Source organism: Periplaneta americana, chromosome 6, assembly GCF_040183065.1.
Source record: "Periplaneta americana isolate PAMFEO1 chromosome 6, P.americana_PAMFEO1_priV1, whole genome shotgun sequence".
Lineage (NCBI taxonomy): Eukaryota > Metazoa > Arthropoda > Insecta > Blattodea > Blattidae > Periplaneta > Periplaneta americana.
Genome location: NC_091122.1, coordinates 59,851,298 through 59,872,595, shown reverse-complemented (window position 1 = coordinate 59,872,595; position 21,298 = coordinate 59,851,298). Strand labels below are relative to the sequence as shown.

The window sequence follows — 21,298 nt, the reverse complement described above, 5'->3', positions numbered from 1 at the left end:
CCGCCACATTATTCCCACAGCTTGTAGTAGTTGTTGTTTTTGTTGTTGTGCGCCTGACGTCACAATTGCAGGCCTCGTGGCATCCTGCTTTATCCTGTCGGTGTTCGGTTGTCGACCTACAAACCAGGATGAGGCTGTCGTGAGGCTCTTCAGGTCGGAGGTCAGATGCGTCTTCATCCCTACTCTACTACTGATGTACCATTATAAGGTCAAGATGAGTTGGTTCCAATTAGCTCAAAACGGATGTTAAATTCATATTTGCGACTGATACTTTCACCTTCAGCAGAGCTTATAAATTACCAATATTCTCGGATTAGGAAGCTGCCTGTCCCGTGAAGGAATCTTCAGCGTTGTGTAATGACGTCCAGGGTCACCTCGACCGCTCACGGGAGCTTAATGCAGTGACGCGTTCCAAGCATTTGCTTAATGACGCTGCGACAACTGCAAAAGTTATCTAACAGTATTTAAAAAATGGGGTCAATGTAGAGTATCTACTGCCCACTAAACGAATATTGGTTAAAGGAGCGTTGAGCGACTTTCGCCGATTTTGGAATAGACACCGACGCACTTAGGTTAGGTTAGGTTAGCTTAGTTTAGGTTTTTATTATCCCGTCAAGATGTTTAGGATTAGTGTAAAACTGGCCTATGTCTTCTATAGTGGGCGGGACATAAGTAACATAAGTAAACGGAAACTAGTTCCATTAATTAAAATGTGTCTCAGTGAAACTTACAGCAGAGTCCGTATAGGCCAGTTTCTATCTGATGTAGAGATGAGATAAACTGTTCTTTATAAGAAACAGTTTCGATTGTAACTGTTTCATGAACGAAACTGTTCCAAAATAACAGTTTCAAAGAAAGAGTTTCATAAGAATATGTTTACAATATCAGTGCCAACTGTTCCAACTGTTTCAACCTCTCATCTGCTTCAGGAACATGTTTGAAAGCCCTTGAATTATCTTTAAATCAGCTGTTCAGTGTGTTATGACGACGAAAGTATTTTTCGTAGGTTACTGTTAAGGGTACAGTAAATAACTACAATTCAAAATAAATCAATTTTAGTAAAAATAACGCATATAACCCTAGGAGAGATTAATAACGATGACATTAGCCGATGATATTTTTCGCGGTATATTAATAATTAACACTATGTAAGGGCACCATGAACATATTCTCCATCAATGGACAGCAAATAATTAGGAGATTTATTAGGGAATTTGATTCGTACAATTAAATTGCGCGATCCTACATAGGCTACTGTTGCACGAAGGCCGTGTGGAACATGGATATTTTATCTACTTTCGATTTGATGTCAATGATAGTCCTACACGTGACCTTTGAAGACAACAAAGAAGAGAAAAACTGTTTAGAAACTGAACTGTTTATCTGTTGGAACCATGTGGAACGTTGAACTTACTCTTTGGAACAGTTGGAACAGGTTATATCACGAACAGGTTATATATCAGTTTCAAATTACTGTTCCAGCTTTCTTTACCCATCTCTAATCTGATGCTTTTCCAGTTCACTGCGGACTAAAGCAAGAAGATGCACTATCACCTTTACTTTTTAACTTCGCTTTAGAATATGCCATTAGGAAACTCCAGGATAACAGAGGGTTTGGAATTGAACGGGTTACATCAGCTTCTTGTCTATGCGGTTGATGTGAATATGTTAGGAGAAAATCCACAAACGATTGGGGAAAACACGGAAAGTTTACTTGAAGCAAGTAAAGCGATATGTTTGGAAGTAAATCTCGAAACGACAAAGTATATGATTATGTCTCGTGACCAGAATATTGTACGAAATGGAAGAGGTGGAAAAATTCAAATACTGTATCTTGGAGCAACAGTAACAAATATAAATGACACTCGGGAGGAAATTGAAAGCAGAATAAATATGGGAAATGCCTGTTCTTATTCGGTTGAGAAGCTTTTGTCATCTAGTCTGCTGTCAAAAAATCTGAAAGTCAGAATTTACAAAACTGTTACGAGTATATTACCGGTTGTTCTTTATGGTTGTAAAACTTGGACTTTCAATTTGAGAGGGGAACAAAGATTAAGGGTGTTTGAAAATAAGGTTCTTAGGAAAATATTTGAAGTTACAGGAGAATGGAGAAAGTTACATAACGCAGAACTGCACGCATTGTATTCTTCACCTGACATAATTAGGAACATTAAATCCAGACGCTTGAGTTGGGCAGGGCATGTAGCACATATGGGCGAATCCAGAAGTGCATATAGAGTGTTAGTTGGGAGACCGGAGGGAAAAAGACCTTTAGGGAGGCCGAGATGTAGATAGGAGGATAATATTAAAATGGATTTGAGGGAGGTGGGATATGATGATAGAGACTGGATTAATCTTGCACAGGATAGGTACCGATGGGGGGCGTATGTGAGGGCGGCAATGAACCTCCGGGTTCCTTAAAAGCCATTTTTAAGTAAGTAGGTAAACGGAAATGAACTGAAGGTATCTGAAAACCATTGACATTTCATTGTAGAACAGCTGGTACAGAGGATCTTCATGCAGTGACGCTTACCAAACATTTGCTTAATGACGCTGCTACAACTGCAGAAGTTATATACCAGTAATTAAAAATGGTAAACGGAAATGAACTGAAGGTATCTGAAAACAATTGACATTTCATTGTAGAACGGCTGGTACAGAGGATCTTTATGCAGTGACTCTTTCTAAATATTTGCTTAATGACGCTGCGACAACTGTAGAAGTTATCTAACTTACTTACTTACTTACTTACTTACTTACTGGCTTTTAAGGAATCCGGAGGTTCATTGCCGCCCTCACATAAGCCCGCCATTGGTCCCTATCCTGAGCAAGATTAATCCAGTCCCTACCATCATATCCCACCTCCCTCAAATCCATTTTAATATTATCTTCCCATCTACGTCTCGGCCTCCCCAAAGGTCTTTTCCCCTCTGGCCTCCCAACTAATACTCTATATGCATTTCTGGATTCGCCCATACGTGCCACATGCCCTGCCCATCTCAAACGTCTGGATTTAATGTTCCTAATTATGTCAGGTGAAGGATACAATGCGTGCAGCTCTGCGTTGTGTAACTTTCTCCATTCTCCTGTAACTTCATCTCTCTTAGCCCCAAATATTTTCCTAAGAACCTTATTCTCAAAAACCCTCAATCTCTGTTCCTCTCTCAAAATGAGAGTCCAAGTTTCACAGCCATACAGAACAACCGGTAATATAACTGTTTTATAAATTCTAACTTTCAGATTTTTTGACAGCAGACTAGATGACAAAAGCTTCTCAACCGAATAATAACAGGCATTTCCCATATTTATTCTGCGTTTAATTTCCTCCCGAGTGTCATTTACATTTGTTACTGTTGCTCCAAGATATTTGTTTTTTCCACCTCTTCGAAGGATAAATCTCCAACTTTTATAGTTCTATTTCGTACAATATTCTGATCACGAGACATAATCATATACTCAGTCTTTTCGGGATATGTTAGGTTTCGTAACAAGCTGTTTTTTACGGTGATGGGTTGTTAGCCCTTCGCCCAACCCCCAAGCTGGAGGACCACCCCTTATCGGCTGTCCACGTCTGCTTATTCAATATATTCGCAGCTACCCTCCATATCTGGAGGCCGTCTCCTCTATCCGCAACCTGAGGACGCGCCATGCCGTGGTGATAGGGACCCACAATACATGGGAAGTTATCTAACAGTAATTAAAAATGGTGAACGGAAATGAACTGTAGGTATCTGAAAACCATTGACATGTTATTGTAGAATAGCTGGTGCAGAATATGTTTATGTAGTGACGCTTTCCAAACATTTGCGTAATGACGCTGCGACAACTGCAGGAGTTTCTAACAGTAATTCAAAATGATGATAATAATAATAATAATAATAGTACTGTAATGGCTACTGATCATACGAATAAGGGAATTCGTTCCGGTTTTATATTAATTGGTTTTATATTAATTGTTGTAGAAATAAAGTTAAGCGCGCCTAGAATTGAGGAAAGACCGGATAGATGTAATGAAAAAATAACGGAAATGAACTGAAGGTATCTGGAAACCATTGACATTTCATTGTAGAATAGCTGGTACAGAGGATCTTCATGCAGTGACGTTTTCCAGGCATTTGCTTAATGACGCTGCTAAACTGCAGAAGTTCTTTAGGCTAGATATATTTTTTAAATTGTTCTGGAGATGTTTTAGAGTCATTAAGAGAATATTTGAGAGAGTATTATTTCATAAAGATCCTCTATGCGTCAGAATGATTAAAATGGTCAATGAATTATTACTCTGGACTCTTGCTAATCCGCTTCTCAGTAATTCGACTCTCAATTATCCGGCTCCTTCTAATGTACTTCCTATCACTTCTACTGTAATAGTTTTTTTCTGAGGAATATGCACCGATGTCATGTTTTGTACTATATTACTTGTACACTATACTTCAAACGTCACAGGAATTTGAAGGAAAGCCTTTAACTTCTAAGCAAATAAAATTGTAAGGACATTTTAGTCTGAGCTTGAATTAATTGTTACTGCAGTTGATATTAATTTGTAACTGCAGTGGCGTAGAAGAGGTGGAGTTATTCGTCCTTGTGACGTCACGAGTTGTGAGGCACTCCGCGCCGGTCACGTGTGGAACGTTCTAGTTTAAAATTTAGAAGTGCAAGTGCAGTATTTGGTGCAGTTTGTAACATTAAATTTAATGAAGAAGTAAATAACATTTTTATGTACTTTCAGTAATTCTGCATCTCGTTAATCTGGCATACCTTTTTGAAAAGAATGATCGGGTTAGCAAGAGTCTGCTGTATATGAATACTAACTTCATTCAGAAGAACTGATACGCGACATCATTTTGCAGCGATATTTTCCAAACATTCGCTTACTGTCGCTACCACTTCTGGATTATTTAAACTAGTGAACTGATCTGAAGTGTAGCCTACTTTAAGAACTACAGTAATTTAATTCAGAACGGTTTATAGAAGATTATATGCAGTAGTGCATTTCAAAAATCAGTGCGGTTTTTAGGCGTAATAGATCGACAATTGATAAGATTTTTTGTTCGACAGATATTGGAGAAAAAAATGGGAGTATAAGGGTACAGTACATCAGTTATTCATAGATTTCAAAAAGACATATGACTCGGTTAAGAGAGATGTTTTATATAATATTCTTATTGAGTTTGGTATTCCCAAGTAGTTCGATTAATTAAAATATGTTTCAGTGAAACTTACAGCAGAATCCGTATAGACCAGTTTTTATCTGATGCTTTTCCAGTTCACTGCGGGCTAAAACAAGGAGATGCACTGTCACCTTTACTTTTTTACTTCGCTTTAGAATATGATATTAGGAAAGTCCAGGATAACAGACAGGGTTTGGAATTGAATGGGTTAAATCAGCTTTTTGTGTAAGAGGATGACGTGAATATGTTAGGAGAAAATCCTCAAACGATTAGGGACAAACGGAAATTTTACTTGAAGCAAGTAAAGCGATAGGTTTGGAAGTAAATCCCGAAAAGACAAAGTATATGATTATATCTCGTGACCAGAATATTGTACAAAATGGAAATATAAAAATTGGAGATTTATCCTTCGAAGAGGTGGAAAAATTCAAATATGTTGGAGCAACAGTAACAAATATAAATGACACTCGGGAGGAAATTGAACGCAGAATAAATATGAGAAATGCCTACTATTATTTGGTTCAGAAGCTTTTGTCATCTAGTCTGCTGTCAAAAAGTCTGAAAGTTAGAATTTATAAAACAGTTATATTACTGGTTGTTCTGTATGGTTGTGAAACTTTGACTGTCACTTTGAGAGAGGAACACAGATTAAGGTTGTTTGAGAATAAGGTTCTTAGGAAAATATTTGTGGCTAAGAGGGATGAAGTTACAGGAGAATGGAGAATGTTATACAACTGTACGCATTGTATTCTTCACCTGACATAATTAGGAACATTAAATCCAGACGTTTAAGATGGTCAGTGCATGTAGCCCGTATGTGTGAATCCAGAAATGCATATAGAGTGTTAGTTGGGAGAACGGAGGGAAAAAGACCTTTTGGGGAGGCCGAGACGTAGATAGGAGGATAATATTAAAATGGATTTGAGGGAGGTGGGATATGATGATAGAGAGTGGATTAATCTTGCACAGGATAGGGACTGAGGGCTTATGAGAGGGCGGCAATAAACCTTCGGGTTCCTTAAAAGCCATTTGTAAGTAAGTAAGAGTTAAGGTCTTAAGGTCTTGCCCTTCACTCAACCAGTATAAAAATATATCGCAATATTATAAATAACAGCAGTAGAGAAAACAGTGGAATAATAACAATGATGATGATAATAGTAATAAAATAATAATAATAATAATAATAATAATAATAATAATAATAAAAGCAAAATGTAGATGTGTTTAGATATATATAAGCCTAAGACTTAAACAATTACAATTTAGTGTTAAATTAGATAATTTGGACCAAAGCAATGATTAACATAATGAAGGAAAATTGATATGTTAAAATTAAAAATCATATTCTACAGAAGTAGTATTTGAAGAAAGATCATATTCTAGAGACGTAAAGCATTTTTTTTTTTTGACAATCTGCTTTTGAAAGTAGTCAATGTCTGACAATCCCTTTACACTATGTACACTAGAATACGCTATTTTTACTATTTATACTATTATAAAGGATGTAGGTTTACATTTATCGAACATATTTACACTAATATACACTCTTTATAACATAAGTAGGCTACAGTATTATTAAATAAAATACCTTGCATTACAATACATAACACTGTACATAAAAGTGAAAATAATGTGTGATCAATGTAGGCCGACATTATTTATTTATTCATTATAATATTATGATAGTTTATATAGTAAAAAAAGCGTATTCTAGTGTATGTAGTGTAAATAATTTAAATTGTAAATATTAATGTAATTGTTAAGTGGTCCATGTTTTGTTCTGTCCAACTTGACCAAATACAAGTCGCGTGAGCGGCCGGTCAAGTACTTTTCTTGCATATTCAAGCATGTCGTACATTTACAGACTCCAGTAATACTTAACCTTATAGCCTCGCGGGACAAAGTACGATTCTTAGACATCACAAGATATCATCCATGCCCGATATGGTATTCGAACACACGGACGAAGCCTCTACGCAACGTATACCTGTTCTGTAACTTTTGCGAACACAAGATCTTCTACAGAAGTTTTACGCCTGTTTAAGAGTAATTAGGCAGTAAATGTGTTAGATAGAGGCAAGAAGATGATCATTCAGAAAAAGTGATCCAGAAATTGAATCGGTGTGAAACAACATGAGTCACAGAAAATAAGTTTCGAGAAAAAACAGAAAAAAACTAGCTATAGTTGATAAATTTTCTGTTAGGTGTGTGAAATTTTTACAGGAGAACCATACATTAGTATGTCTGATTACAAAAGCATGGTATCTTAATTATCTCATTTCATAGCACCTTAAAATATTTTTTTTTTAATTTCTTGGACTCATGTTGTTTTAACAAGTACCAATAATAACAACTGCAATATCCTGACAAAATATGGAGTGTATTGTTTGTTGTAGTGTGAAATACATTATTATACAGTTTTCAATCAATTTATATTGTTATTTTTATTCCATATTCAAAATGATTTATATCATTCACAAATTAAATTCAAAATATCATACCCGACTTTAAAAAAAGTTATTCGCGAGTAATTAATTTTCATACCAGTATGTCACATGTTTAATGGCAATGTATGAGCACTGTTCACAATAAGAAAATAACATAAATTGCATATTATCCCTCCAAAAAAGACGGTGTTTCTTGCTTTGGGATCTCTCTTCGAGGACTTTTTTCTCTTTAAATCATGAGCTTCTACAGATCCTTGAATGTACACATCTTGTTCATTTTTGCTTTCAAATGACGTGTTTTATTAAAATGTCTTTTCTATCTGGTAAAAGTACTTTCATAGAACACTGTTGATTACTTTTTCTTCTACAGAACTCTTGCAACTACACTCACTGTCCAACACCTTGACAAAGAAGTGCATGATAGTAAATGCGTCATGCCACATGAATCCGGGACTGACGTGGTTTTGAAAGAACTCAATATTTTAAGATTTTATAGAATGCTTAGTAATGATCGGACTCATGTTGTTTTGATTGGAAATGATACGTCTATCCATAGTGCTTCCTATAGTACCGGTAACTCATTTCCGTAAAAATGTGGACTCATGTGGTTTTACAAATGACCTGTTCAATTTAAGTACAGCATCTTACACATTTCGTACCATAGGATTCTCAGGCAGAATCAATTTAGTATTACTTTACATTAAAGCAGCCGTGGCGAGAATGCGATCGTGCGCCGAGCCACTGTGTAACCTGCAGCGGGCATAACACCTATGGAGGGAGGCGGACACCCGAAGGGGAAGTGAAGCAACTGTCTTACTTATTAACGGTTTTTCATTTTCCTTATGTCAAGCACTTAAAATGTCTCTGCGACAGAGTTTCAAAATCAGGAATTATATCACTTATTGCCAGTTGTACTTGATCACAAAGATATTTGTCTGTCAGTCGTGATCTAAATTTGGTTTTTACTCTTTTCATTGTTGAAAATAATTTTTCACAAACGTAAGTTGTAGCGAACGTGGCTTCAAAAGAGCAAGCGAAAGAACGAAGGTTCAGATATTTATTTTTTGGCAAAGATTTGAAAGGTTCAACATTTGTCAAGTCCTTACATCTAGGTTTCATTTAACATCACATTGTAAATCTGTGAGTTTAAATTGAAGATCTAACCGCATTTTTCGTACATCTGCTGAAAAAGGATCGACGTACAGAGATGATGATGATGATGATGATGATAATAATAATAATAATAATAATAATAATGATAACAATAATAATAATAACAATAACAATAACAACACTTAACCTTTTAATGGTTTATTAGTAACATGTAGTAACTTATAATGCCGTTTTATGTTACACAACCGTTTTCCTCGTAATAACTTGTGAACAAATCATACATTTAATATTCTCATCATATTGGCAGCAAAAAATGTGTCCTCCCATCCTACTTGAAACTTTCGTTTTTATAGAGGTACATGGTTTCGAGAGAGACATTACGACGATACGCCACTCGCAGGTCAGAGACAAATACAAATGGAACGGAGTTTGACTCCAATGAGTTAGAGGGTGGGGGTTGGGGAAGGTAGGAAGCAAAGGAAATGCACAGCTATCATTGCGAGCCACAATGTGATCGTGAGTCGCATTTTCGCCACGGCTGCATTAAAGCGAAGCAAATCGGCTTTGAAATATCCGTGATCAGAGATTCCTCATTAGGGATCCGAAGAGAATAAATATACAGAAATCACCTTGTTAATTGATCGTTAATTCAATTGCAGAATTCACAATACACGCAGATGTTGAGATGAAGATAAGATGAGAACCAGCACGTTGTGTTGGCATTCCTGAGAGTAAAGCAATCTGACGATCAAGTGTGGAAGCTGCCCGACCGGTCCGTGGCGCGCGATGACATTCATTACGTGCATCGGATCTCCACATCCGCGACTCCGCTGCCTGCATTGGAGGGTGGGTAGAGCTTTTATCCGTGGCGCACAAAAATTCAAGGGCACGAGTATCTCCTCGCTTATTTAACAGTTTTTTATGCTTCATCTTGTTCCAGTTTTTATTATTCGTTTTGCTTCGTCTGTGTTAGGTTGCTGAATCTGCTGTCTATATTACTACGAGTTGTTTATTGTTTTTTGACTGACGACACACTTTACTGAACGCCCACTATATCGCGACACACTTGTTTGTTTTTATTAAAAATAACTAGCCGTACCCGTGCGCTCCGCTGCACTCGTTAGAAATAAATATAAAGTAATTACATAATTAAAATGGGACATTTGAACCAGGGAACATTCATGTTTGGTAGAAGGATTAATCGTTTATTATGTTACTTAACTTAAATTGTATTAAAAAATTAAAATGCCATCATTTTGATCCTGTGACCATTCATTTGGTCATAAAAATTATTTTAGGAAATACAGGAAACGAATGTACAGAATAGTCTATCAAGTTTTCTGTGCACAAGAAGCTATTTTAATCTTACCTGTCCTCGATTCACTAAGAAGTTACTGTAATAACATTATAGCATTATGTCCATCTAGAGAAAGTACACTTTCCAGTGGTGAATTAATAATTAATTATACAAATCGGTTAATTTAGCTTCCGATATTACTTCATACAAACATAGAAACATTCTCTTTAGGCTATGTTTCATAGCTTTCGATTGTTGTTGTCCAAGGTCCCTTATAGACGAAGTCATTTGTTTTTTATTTCATTACACCGCCTTAGATGGCGTTGTTATTGTAATTTTGAAACTCATTTATCTCATTAAATATCAGTCCTATCAAAATTTTGCATAGAATAAAACTTATCGAAAATTATTTTTAAAGAAGCTTTTGTTATGTAACATTTTTCATGAAAATTAATAATAAGGGAGATATTTCGATCTATTTAATTCAAGCCCCCTTATAACCCCCCTTTTAAATAAAATCTTTTGAATGCCATATAGCCTAAATTCCAAGTTACAACGAACTTAATTTATATTCCAATTTTCATATAAATCGGTTCAGCCATTATCGCGTGAAAAGGTAACAAACATCCAGACAGACAGACAGACAGACATACAAACAAAAATTTCAAAAAAGCTATTTTCGGTTTCAGGGCGGTTAATTATATATGTTAGGACCAATTATTTTTGGAAAATCGAAAATTACCAGAAAAATTTCGGCTACAGATTTATTATTAGTATAGATGATATAATATTAACCACCAGTGCTTTTCTTCTGGAGGAAAAAGTGATGGAACTCTGTGTAGAATATTTTATAGCGGACGGGGAAATGATTACTGTTCACTGCACAGGAATTTTGTCGTTTTTAACCTCATTTACGCCCAACTAAGACTTTCAAGGTCTAAGCGAAATTCAAAGAAAAATTATATTGACAACATAGTTATTCACACATATTTCGGTTCCATGATGAAAAATGTAATAAAAATGAGCCCGAACGCCGTTCCAGTGCGTTCCGCCAGAGAAAAGCACTGAAAATAAGTTCTATATAGTGTCGGACATCCAGTGTTGTACGATAATGGCAAAAAAATAGGACCAATCCTTGTAGCTGATTTCAGAGTCACAGATTCAAATTTTGCTAGTCACAAAAAACATCCATCTTGTATAATTAATTGTAACAATGAAATTGATTGCATTTGTTCGATTCTTACCGTCTTTTGTTTCCTTCAGTGCCTCAAACTTACAGACGAAAAAACTTTGTGAGTTTTGTTTTCATGTGACATCAATATTACATTTCTACCTCTATTCGGCAAAGATAACTGCATATTTTTACATTAAATAGCAGTACATACCTCTGGCTTCACTATCCATATTGAAATTACCACAGTTTGACACAATGCACAGCACAGGATTCTTTTGTATCAGCTACAAGGGTCGGTCCGGTTTTTTTGCCACTACTGTACATAGGTCGATGTTAATACGCAATAAAAAATAATAAAAAAACAAGCAGCACTTGAGTAGCATTAGAAAAAAACAAAGGTATGTGTCAAAAATCCCAACCTATCTATGCTGTATGTTCTATAAAAGATTTTTATGATCGTTTTTGAAAACTCGCCTTTTTAAATTAATGTGAAGTCTGCGCTTGGTGGGTTGCACAGTGTTTCTCTATACGTGGCCTTATGGTTGACAGGCCAACACATAAATAATCATCAAGTAAGTCTGTTCCTTTGTTTATATTTCACTATTTTCATGGTAGAAAATGTTGATTTACATAATTATGACGTTGAAAACGGCAGTTCTACGTGTATTTTTAGTTTATTCAGCACCGTCGACTGATTTGACAAAACATTTCCGCATATAAGGCACTCGGGATTTTGTTTATATTCATCTCCACGCCACGTAAAACCATATTGAAAGTATTAAACACTATATTTACGAAACGCAGTACGTTTTTATAAAGCCTGGAGGGACTTTTCGCTCACATTATTTGAATTAGCACTGCTGTCAGCTAACCCAGAACTTGATTCAGATTGTCTTTTTCGCATTAAAAATTTGTCCACGTTAAAATCTGAATAAAGCACTTTTGATAAAATAGTCGCACTATCACCCGCTCACACGTACCGTATATACTGAAAGTGACCAATATATTCTGACGATTATAAATTCTTGTTTTTATTAGTGGGAAGAGTAAACGAATTACTAAGCATTGTTGAAGGTGTTCACTTTCATTCGAATTATCGCCAGGCAGAAAAATTGAACTGAGCAGTTTTGCAGGTGTTCACGTTTCATTGGTAAAGTCTGTCTCAAATAAAATATACCATATAAATATGTATGTATTTATTCACACTGCAATGGGTATGTATCCGGTGGCAGTGGTAACTAATTACACTCAATAATGACAATAATAAACTTATTAATTAAAAATACAATTAATAATAATACTAATAATTAATACCAACAATAATAATAATAATAATAATAATAATAATAATAATAATAATAATAATAACAGGGAATATCCTAAATTAAATGAAGCACGATCACTTAAAATAACATTTAAAATAAATCTAATTTGTATCTTAAACCTAAGTTCGAACTAAAACCCACGAGTATGATATGTTCATGTCTGCACAAGTACCTTTCAACATTACACTCATTTCGCTGTCAACTCACTCACTGCACTGGAACTACGACACATTTCACTGATTCTATCCTGATTTCACTAACACTTCAAAAACATTTCACTGTTCAAATACTTTGCACTGCCACTATAAACTATAAAGCTTCACTGACAGAAACACGTTTCACTTACACAACACACTTCACTGACACAACATAATTCTTCACTGATACAACACTTCAATAACAAAATATCATTTACACCCGTTAAATACTGTGTATAATTACCGTCTATTAGTAGAGTCCTTAAGCCTATTTTTATTATTTTTTTTATTTATTTTTATAAAAGACTTCATTATAAATAAAAAAAATGCGTTGTAAAGAGACTTTCTGGATGGCATAAAATTTATTTTTCAATTCCAAACTTTCACGACATACTCCATGGGTCTGCGCGACACACCGTTTGGGAACCACTAGTTTAGTCAACTGTCCGAAGACATGTTTGAACCTCATCATCAGGGCGCGGATTTTGATCACATGTCATCTTTTTTTCTTTACATCCTTTGAAACGCCCGCAAAATATAAATAAGAGTCCACTGCAAGATTGATGGATGTCACTTTTTTTAAAGAAAATGTACCAAGACTGTCAATGCATAGCTTAAGACATATAGAATGTACATAGAGAGTTATATGGCATTAACACTGATAGTCATTGTCCAGTAATGATCGGAAAATCACAGTTAAGCTTTGAGCGCTAAGCATTTCAAACTTTAAATTGCTTCTCCTGCAAAATGTATTCCAAATGACATCCATCATTCTTGCAGTGGACTCTTCAAATCCTGTATATGAGCAGCTGGTTACAAAAATGTAGAATTTTTACATCATATTTTTTGGCGGTTTTAATCTTTTAGGCCATTTTTTAAATTATGAGGGCATTTTTGGTCATTTTAAAAATTCGAAGGTGATTTTATAGTCATTTAAGTTAAAGACTTCAATGACGAACTAAAATTTTCCAATATATAAAAACTCGCAAAATTAGTACTGACACTACCCCATTCGGTTGCGGAATCTGAAAGGATTTTCTTGATAGTAAGTGATGTCAGAAGGAAGAAGAGAAATACAATAGGAGCTGAAGCTCTAGACCAGTGATGTCAAAGCAAGCGCATTTTTCTGACCTTGACGTCGTGCGCGGGCAGCAAGCGCTAAGTATGGAAAGAGGAAGGGTTGTGTATATGAATAAGCAGCCTGTTGGATTAAGAAAACAGTGGTGCACAAACTTCAAACGGAACGTGAAATTTTATGTCTTTCTGTTTAATATTATCTATATTGTCTGTAAAACAAAAGTACTAACACTGATTTCTTAATATTGCACTTGTGTTTTAAATCTTAATAACATAATAGAGAGTTAAGAAGGAATATTCACATAAATTCCATAGTAGTACAACTATACTTTACTAAATGGATGAAACACATCATTCATAAAGAAAGTGATCCCCAAAAAAGAGATTGAGTATGACATAAGTTGGAATTGATATTAATGGTACCCTTAGTCTTATAAAAGTAATCAATAAACTAATCAAAACAATATTATAGTACAAAGCAAAGTTACCTACATGCTGTACATTTTTTAAGTGTAATTAATATTACATAACAAAACCCTTATTGCATTATGCTTTTAAGGTGATATTGGTGAGCAACTTCCTATCTTCAGAATATTAAATTATTTTCTCGAAATCTGCTGAAGCTATAGAGCTGACATTTTTACAATACATGGGCACGTATCTTTTGCTTATGATGTAACAGTAGTTGCTTTGTTAATTCATTTCCTTACAAACAATTTCCATGCGAATATTTTCAAAATTTTCAATACACTATCTTCAGTAATACGTATATACGGTATATTAGATTTACGAAAACATTCTGTAAGGCTACTAAATAAATAGGTCTATACGTGAAAATTTTACTTTTCTATACGAAAAGTTGAGAAAATATTTCTTTTGAATAAAAAAATCAAACTTGTTACAAATGAGCATTAAAATTAAAACTTACATTCTTATAATGCACTTATACTTCTCAGGCAAATCTAAAAATTAACATGGATACAGTTTTAATAAGTCCTCTTCCCTTTACCTATTGAATCAGTGCTGGCCATCCCTGAATATAGCTCGACCAAGCGGCATATACCACCTCTTTCTTCTGTCTCTTTCCTTTCCGCTGTAAAGCGCTCAGGCTCTCCTGGGTTCTAAAGCGCGCGCTTGCTCCTATGGGCATCAATTGACATGCCTGCTCTAGACTGAGCTGTTGTTGTTGTAGTACGCTCTGCTTTCCTAGCAGTTATTCCGCATTTCAGGTGTCTGTCACGCTTAAGGTAATCTTCGACGTTCTGAGGAGAGGCAAACTACAGCCAGAGAATGTTCAGTCCCGTCAATATTTTAGGGGCTGACAACCAGAGTGGACCAAGTCCACCAGTGGTCAGTTTTTGGATTAATACAATCTCAGATGAAGAAAACTTAGATTTATTCATTGCCATAACAAACCAAGTCCATAACTCATTTGTTACTCCACAAAGGGCAGCATTTCCTATGGAACTTTAAGACTCAATTTCTCAAAATCATTCCAGAAGGACTTGATCCACTCTGGTTGTGAACCCCTCATTTAACTTACATTGTATTTTTGGAAAATAAACATGGAGCACTATTATTCATTAATAAGCTGCCAAGAATAAAATATTGTCACAGCTACTTAATTTCGCAGTAAGTTTAACAAAAAGGTGGGCGAAAAGTTGCACGCTATAACTTAAATATTTCTTAAAAAAAAAAAAAAACTAGAATGACAGAATGAAAGCATAATATTAGACATCAGCAGGCATGCTGAACCAGTTCCTGGTACTAGCAAAGAGATATCTTCGCATAGGCAAAGGAAACTTTTTTCTGAATCTCCTGAAAGGTCTAACAAGCAAAGATTCTCATAGGGGCAGATGAAAAATGTTAACTTATTTTCTTCCACAGTGTTAATATCTGGTAGAGGGGAAGAGAAGGCCTGATGACCTTATCTCTACCAGGTTAAATAAATAAATAAACACTAAAATAATAAAATAAATAAATAAATAAATAAATAAATAAATAAACAAATAATAATGTCAAAACAAGTGCTTATACAACTTTTGGCCAATCGAGCGTAATTACGAGGGCCTCTCCCCGAAAGTAAGTTTCCCGGGAGCCCTTTAGAGAAAGAAAACACAATTTCATGGAAATATTTATTGAAGAGATACAGCAATAAATTGTTGAGCTGTTTTCAACATATTCCCCAGTCGAACTGAGATACTTTTCGTACCGTGGAATCAGCAGAGAGGTGCAGACGGCTATCACACACTGGTTTCGATTCCACGCGGCAGACTTCTACGACACAGAGATAAAAAAGTTGATCCCACGATATGACACGTTTCATTTCCTGTGGAGAATATGTTGAAAAATAGTTCAACAATAGCCGTATCTGTTCCAATAAATCTTTCCATGAAATTATGTTTTCTTTCTGTAAACGGCCCCAGGGGAAACGTACTTTCTAGAGGGGTCTTGTAATTGCACTCGAGGGGTCAAAATTTGTATAAGAACTTATTTTGACATTATTGATATAGTGGAAAAAAAAATTAACTTTATCTGCCACCATGAGAATGTATGCTTGTAAAGGAAGGAAAGGTAAGGTACGGTCACACGTCGCTACTTTTGCTGCGCAACTTTTGTACTGTAGCTGCAAAAGTTGCGTGTCGTGTTCACACGTAAGCCAAAAGTAGCGCGCTGCACGCTACTTTTCGTGCTGCGCAACCCGAGTGCTGCAAAAGTTGCAACTGGAGGTTGCGAGTCTGTTCACACACAAGGCGCTTTTCTGTCCTAACTAGTATTCAGAAATTGGGATTATTTTTACTATAAAGCTTTTAAAAACGCCTGTATACTTAAATGATAACCAACAGCATATTCACGTAATCAATGTTGGCAACCCTCCTGTTTGAAACTACGCTACGGAAAATTTAAAAAATGAATTATATCGTCAGCAAATATGCTCACACTGTGTTGTGCATTTAATAACTGTTACAAATAATTTATTTTCATCCCATCTAACTTTAAAATATATCCGAACAATAAAAGTATCATTGGCACATTTGGGTGGCAACACTGGTTGCAACCGCAGCAAAAGTTTCAACAAACCCGATATCAAAAATGCTGCGGCTGCAACCCTGAGAATCCTGTTCACACGTCGCTACCGGTACTTTTAAGCTGCGTGCAGCATGAAAAAGTAGCGAGCAGCAGGTTCGGCAGCTGCTACTTTTCGAATTTAACCGTTGTTCACACGTCGCAGTACGAGAGTTGTGCAGTTTTTTGTACTGCAGCGCTGCAAAAGTAGCGACGTGTGACCGTACCTGTAGGAACACACTGCATTTCCAACACAAAGAGGAACTTCTCTTTCATACACAGATGAGTATGAGGTATAAGCGAAAGAGAGATGATGCTGATCTTGTCAAGGAAATTACAGATACTACAACGAGGCGTGCCACAAAAATAAAAAGAGCGTACCAAAAAAGCCTATTCCACTAACTCCTGAGAACGTTTTGGCTCTTATTGTGCAAAACAAACTAAGCATAAGTATTTATCAGTTCGAAGAGCAGCAATTGATTGTAATGCAAACCTATATCCGTAGTGGAAAATAGTACAAGCAAAGAAAAACTGCTATCCTCCTGAAAATTCCATAAAAATTACAGACAACTCTGCCGAAATTACATTGCGACATTTATTAGATACAACTGTGAAGCTACTAGCAATAGCAATCAAATCAACCTTATTAAATTACACAAACGTAATGGTATACAAAACTAATATGTTACCTGTAAGTACTACACAGAGTTTCATAATAGTACATTATGCAACGAGCCTATAATGGTAGTAATTAAGACGCGAGTATGTTTATGAAACGAGCGCAAACGAGTTTCATAATTTTCATACGAGAGTCTTAATTACCATTATAGGCAAGTTTCAAACGACTTTTTATGCTCGACCATATTTCTAACTTGAAATTATTTATAAGTATTCATGTTATTCTTATCTAACTGAGGAGCGGAACTGACCTTGTGCAATACCTCGTAAATTGTGAGATGTGCGCAGACGCTAGAGTATTGATTTTTTTTCCGAGAAACAAATCTCGACATTGACCTTGATATAATCTAGAGAGTAAAATAAACATTAATCTTGATATAACCTTGAACTTGAATTAGACATTGAAAAACGAGGTGACAAATTGAATTTATTTGAATATTATTTACAATTAACGCTAATTATTATAGTAACAGAACCGACTTTATTTCAAATATAGGTGATTTATTGTGCAATTGCTGAAATGAATTTGCGGGAATCTGCTTTGTGAAAGACTGGAAGATGACGGTGAATTGATGTTAATTTGTGTGTTGTTTTTTTTTTTTCGACAGAGTTTAATATTGTATTTGAGATTTCAATTTTATTTTGGATCGATTCTTCAACATAACCTACAGCGACAGTATTGGATTTCCAGCCTCCGTGACGCTTCGCTAGTTGTCTTTCGATTGCATATCCGAGAATAATCGATACTTGCGCTTTCATATTGATACAATGATATTTTCTGATTGGTGGGACACCTGAACATTAATGAATAGGTGTACTTTAATGAGGTCCATTAAAGGGCTGCTACCAGGTGTATAATTACTACATTTCGGCATGGTCGAGCATAAAAATCTGTAAGATTGGAGGAAGGTTATTAAACCGGTATAAATTCACCTATATTTTGTTGTAGTTTCTTCAGCACAATATGATTACAGCTTGTATACAAAACAAATACGAGTAATTATGTTACCTTTAACTACTGTATAAAGTTTTATAAAAATCTGTTTCATATGAGAAAAGTGATTAATTTTACTAAATTCACCCCCTATAATGGGATAGTTTCTTTTACAGAAATGTAATGAAAGTTTGTATAAAAAACAAATATGTTACCTTTAACTACTGTATAAAGTTTGATGGAAAACTCTTAGCTAGGAGAAGAGTTGATAATTTTATGTACATTCAAATTAGTTTCTTTTACACAAACGTAATGAGAGTTTGTATGCAAAACAAATATGTTACCTGTAACTACTGCATAAAGTTTGATGGAAATCTCTTAGATAGGAGAAGAGTTGATAATTTTATGTACATTCAAATTAGTTTCTTTTGCACAAACGTAATGAGAGTTTGAATGCAAAACAAATATGTTACCTATAACTACTGCATAAAGTTTGATGGAAATCTCTTAGCTAGGAGAAGAGTTGATAATTTTATGTACATTCAAATTAGTTTCTTTTGCACAAACGTAATGAGAGTTTGAATGCAAAACAAATATGTTACCTGTAACTACTGCATAAAGTTTGATGGAAAATCTTAGATAGGATAAGAGCTGATAATTTTATGTACAGTTACCCTGAAAAAGAATGAGACGATTCTTGGTCGTCGGAAGTTAAAGTTCTACAGCGCGGTTCACTCGATATCGACGTAGGGATACATAACATGACAGATAGTACAAGAATTGTTACAAGGACCACAACAAGGACAAGGACCAGAATAAGGATCACGAAGAAGACTGCCATTTAAGGCCAGGATTTCACAACATAGCTCGAGTCACAAAATATCATTGCTTCACTGTACCGAATGGCAAATGCCTGCTAAGGGATCTACATTCTGGACTGCTACTATCACTGTCTTGTCTCGGTAGCTCATATAGTAGCGTGCCGGTTCCATTGTATAACCGAAACGTCTCGTGTTCGATCCCAGGTAAAACTTTTTTTATTGAGGTGTAATTAATTTGTTCAGAGTTCCTCGACTGTCTAATTTGTCGAAAAATATGGAATAATTTATGCCCAATTTCTGGGTCTTACAAGTGGGCTGAACCTCGTCAAAAAAAAATAAATCTTACTTGGCAGTTAAAAGTATTCTTCCTCAAACAAAAATCATAAGAAACAAAAAGAGACCTGTTAACTTAAAATCTTGTCCACATGCCATCAGCTTCTATTACAGCTCTAAGTCGATCCGGCATGGATGTCACGAGATTGTGGAATAAGTTCTGATCCCCGGCGAGATCTTCCCAGGTGTCAACAACTTGATCCCACAATTCGTCTCGATTTCGAGGGCGTCGGTGGGCATAGGGACTATCCTTCTCTTTTTCAATTCCGCCCATAAATTTTCGATGACATTCAAATCAGGTGACTTCGGAGGCCAATTAATGATTTCGATCTCGGGTCTCCTTTGAAACCATCTTTGAATGCTTGCAGCATAGTGCACGGGATGGTTATCCTGCTGGAACAGCAATGTTCCTTCGGGAAAACGTTCTCGGGCGGAGGGAAGGAATATATTTTCCAGAATGTGCTCGTAAGTTTCCGCATTAAACCGGCCATCGATGCGTTCTATAACGCCAGGTCCATCGTAAGACATCCACCCCCAACACGATATGCTAAAGCGCCCCGATCTTTCACGTCGGTGCACATAGCGCTGATCATGTCGGAGACCATCCTCACGATAGACACGGACAGGACCTTCGTAATCACTCGAGATGGTTGTTTCGTCGGAGAAAATTACATTTCTCCAATCGAAATCCACTCGATTGGTAGCGAAGGCAAGACGGTCGACAGCTTGTGCTTCCCCCAATATTTCCATTTGCGCAGCCCTCCGGCTCCTAATACCGCGGTTCCTCAACCTGCTGATCACAGTCTGTGAAGAGCCGGGAAAGTTAGATGCTGCTCTTATTTCGTTAGCAGTCAGAAAGGGGTCCTGTCGAACTGTCTCGAATAAAAGAGCATCCTCTTCCAATGAAGAAATCCGCGGACGCCCAGGAATAGGGCGATTTTCGACCTCCCCAAAATTTTGGTAACGATGAACCCATCTCGCGGCTGTACTTCCAGGAACACCGACCAAACGGCCAGCAGATCTAGCCCCATATCCAGCCTCAACTAGAGCTATAACTCGCTGTCTCATGTCACGTCGGTTCGCCATTACGATGAGAAATGAGAGATGACGATAATACTTTAGTGTAGACAATGACTATTTAACATGATATAGAATTATTGAAATAAGAGGCATCTTGCATAGTAAGAGTTAATAAATCAACCCTAAATTAAATATCTAAATAACAGGATATGACAGGAAGTCCAATTGTTGCGAAACTAATCAAATTAAATCTAATTACATCAAATAAACAAACCCCAAGTTATGACACCACATTGCTACAGCTAAATTGTATGTTATTAACATAAGCATTGAATAGGTCCGTGGTTGTGCGTTGGACGACAAAACCAAACATCGAAAGTTCGAATCTTGCCGAGGAATGTAACTTCTTGCTTTTTATAATGTAAATCAGACTTATAACTACAATCATTCATATTTCTTAGATTATTTATTAATATTTATAGCCAACATTGAATTTGTAAAGAAAAGACTTTAGAAATCTCATATGGAATTTGTGATCTGTAGTGACATAAACATAGATTATCTCTCGGAACTTTTCCGTAAAAGTAAATTAAATTCACTCCTTGAAACTGGAAACCTTATTCGTAGGGTCATTTTCCCATAGCATAC

At 35.9% G+C, this 21,298-nt stretch overlaps 1 protein-coding gene across 1 annotated transcript in view; it reads right to left on the bottom strand.

The window, feature by feature from the left end:
- The window catches only part of LOC138701355 (neurogenic locus notch homolog protein 1-like), a 75,471-nt gene extending 75,161 nt beyond the window's left edge, over window positions 1-310 (bottom strand). Inside the window, exon 1 of the mRNA XM_069828154.1 lies at window positions 2-310. The gene's annotated coding sequence lies outside the window, so the exon portion shown is untranslated. The remainder of the gene's footprint in view (window position 1) is intronic.
- Between the last annotated feature and the right edge of the window lie 20,988 nt (window positions 311-21,298).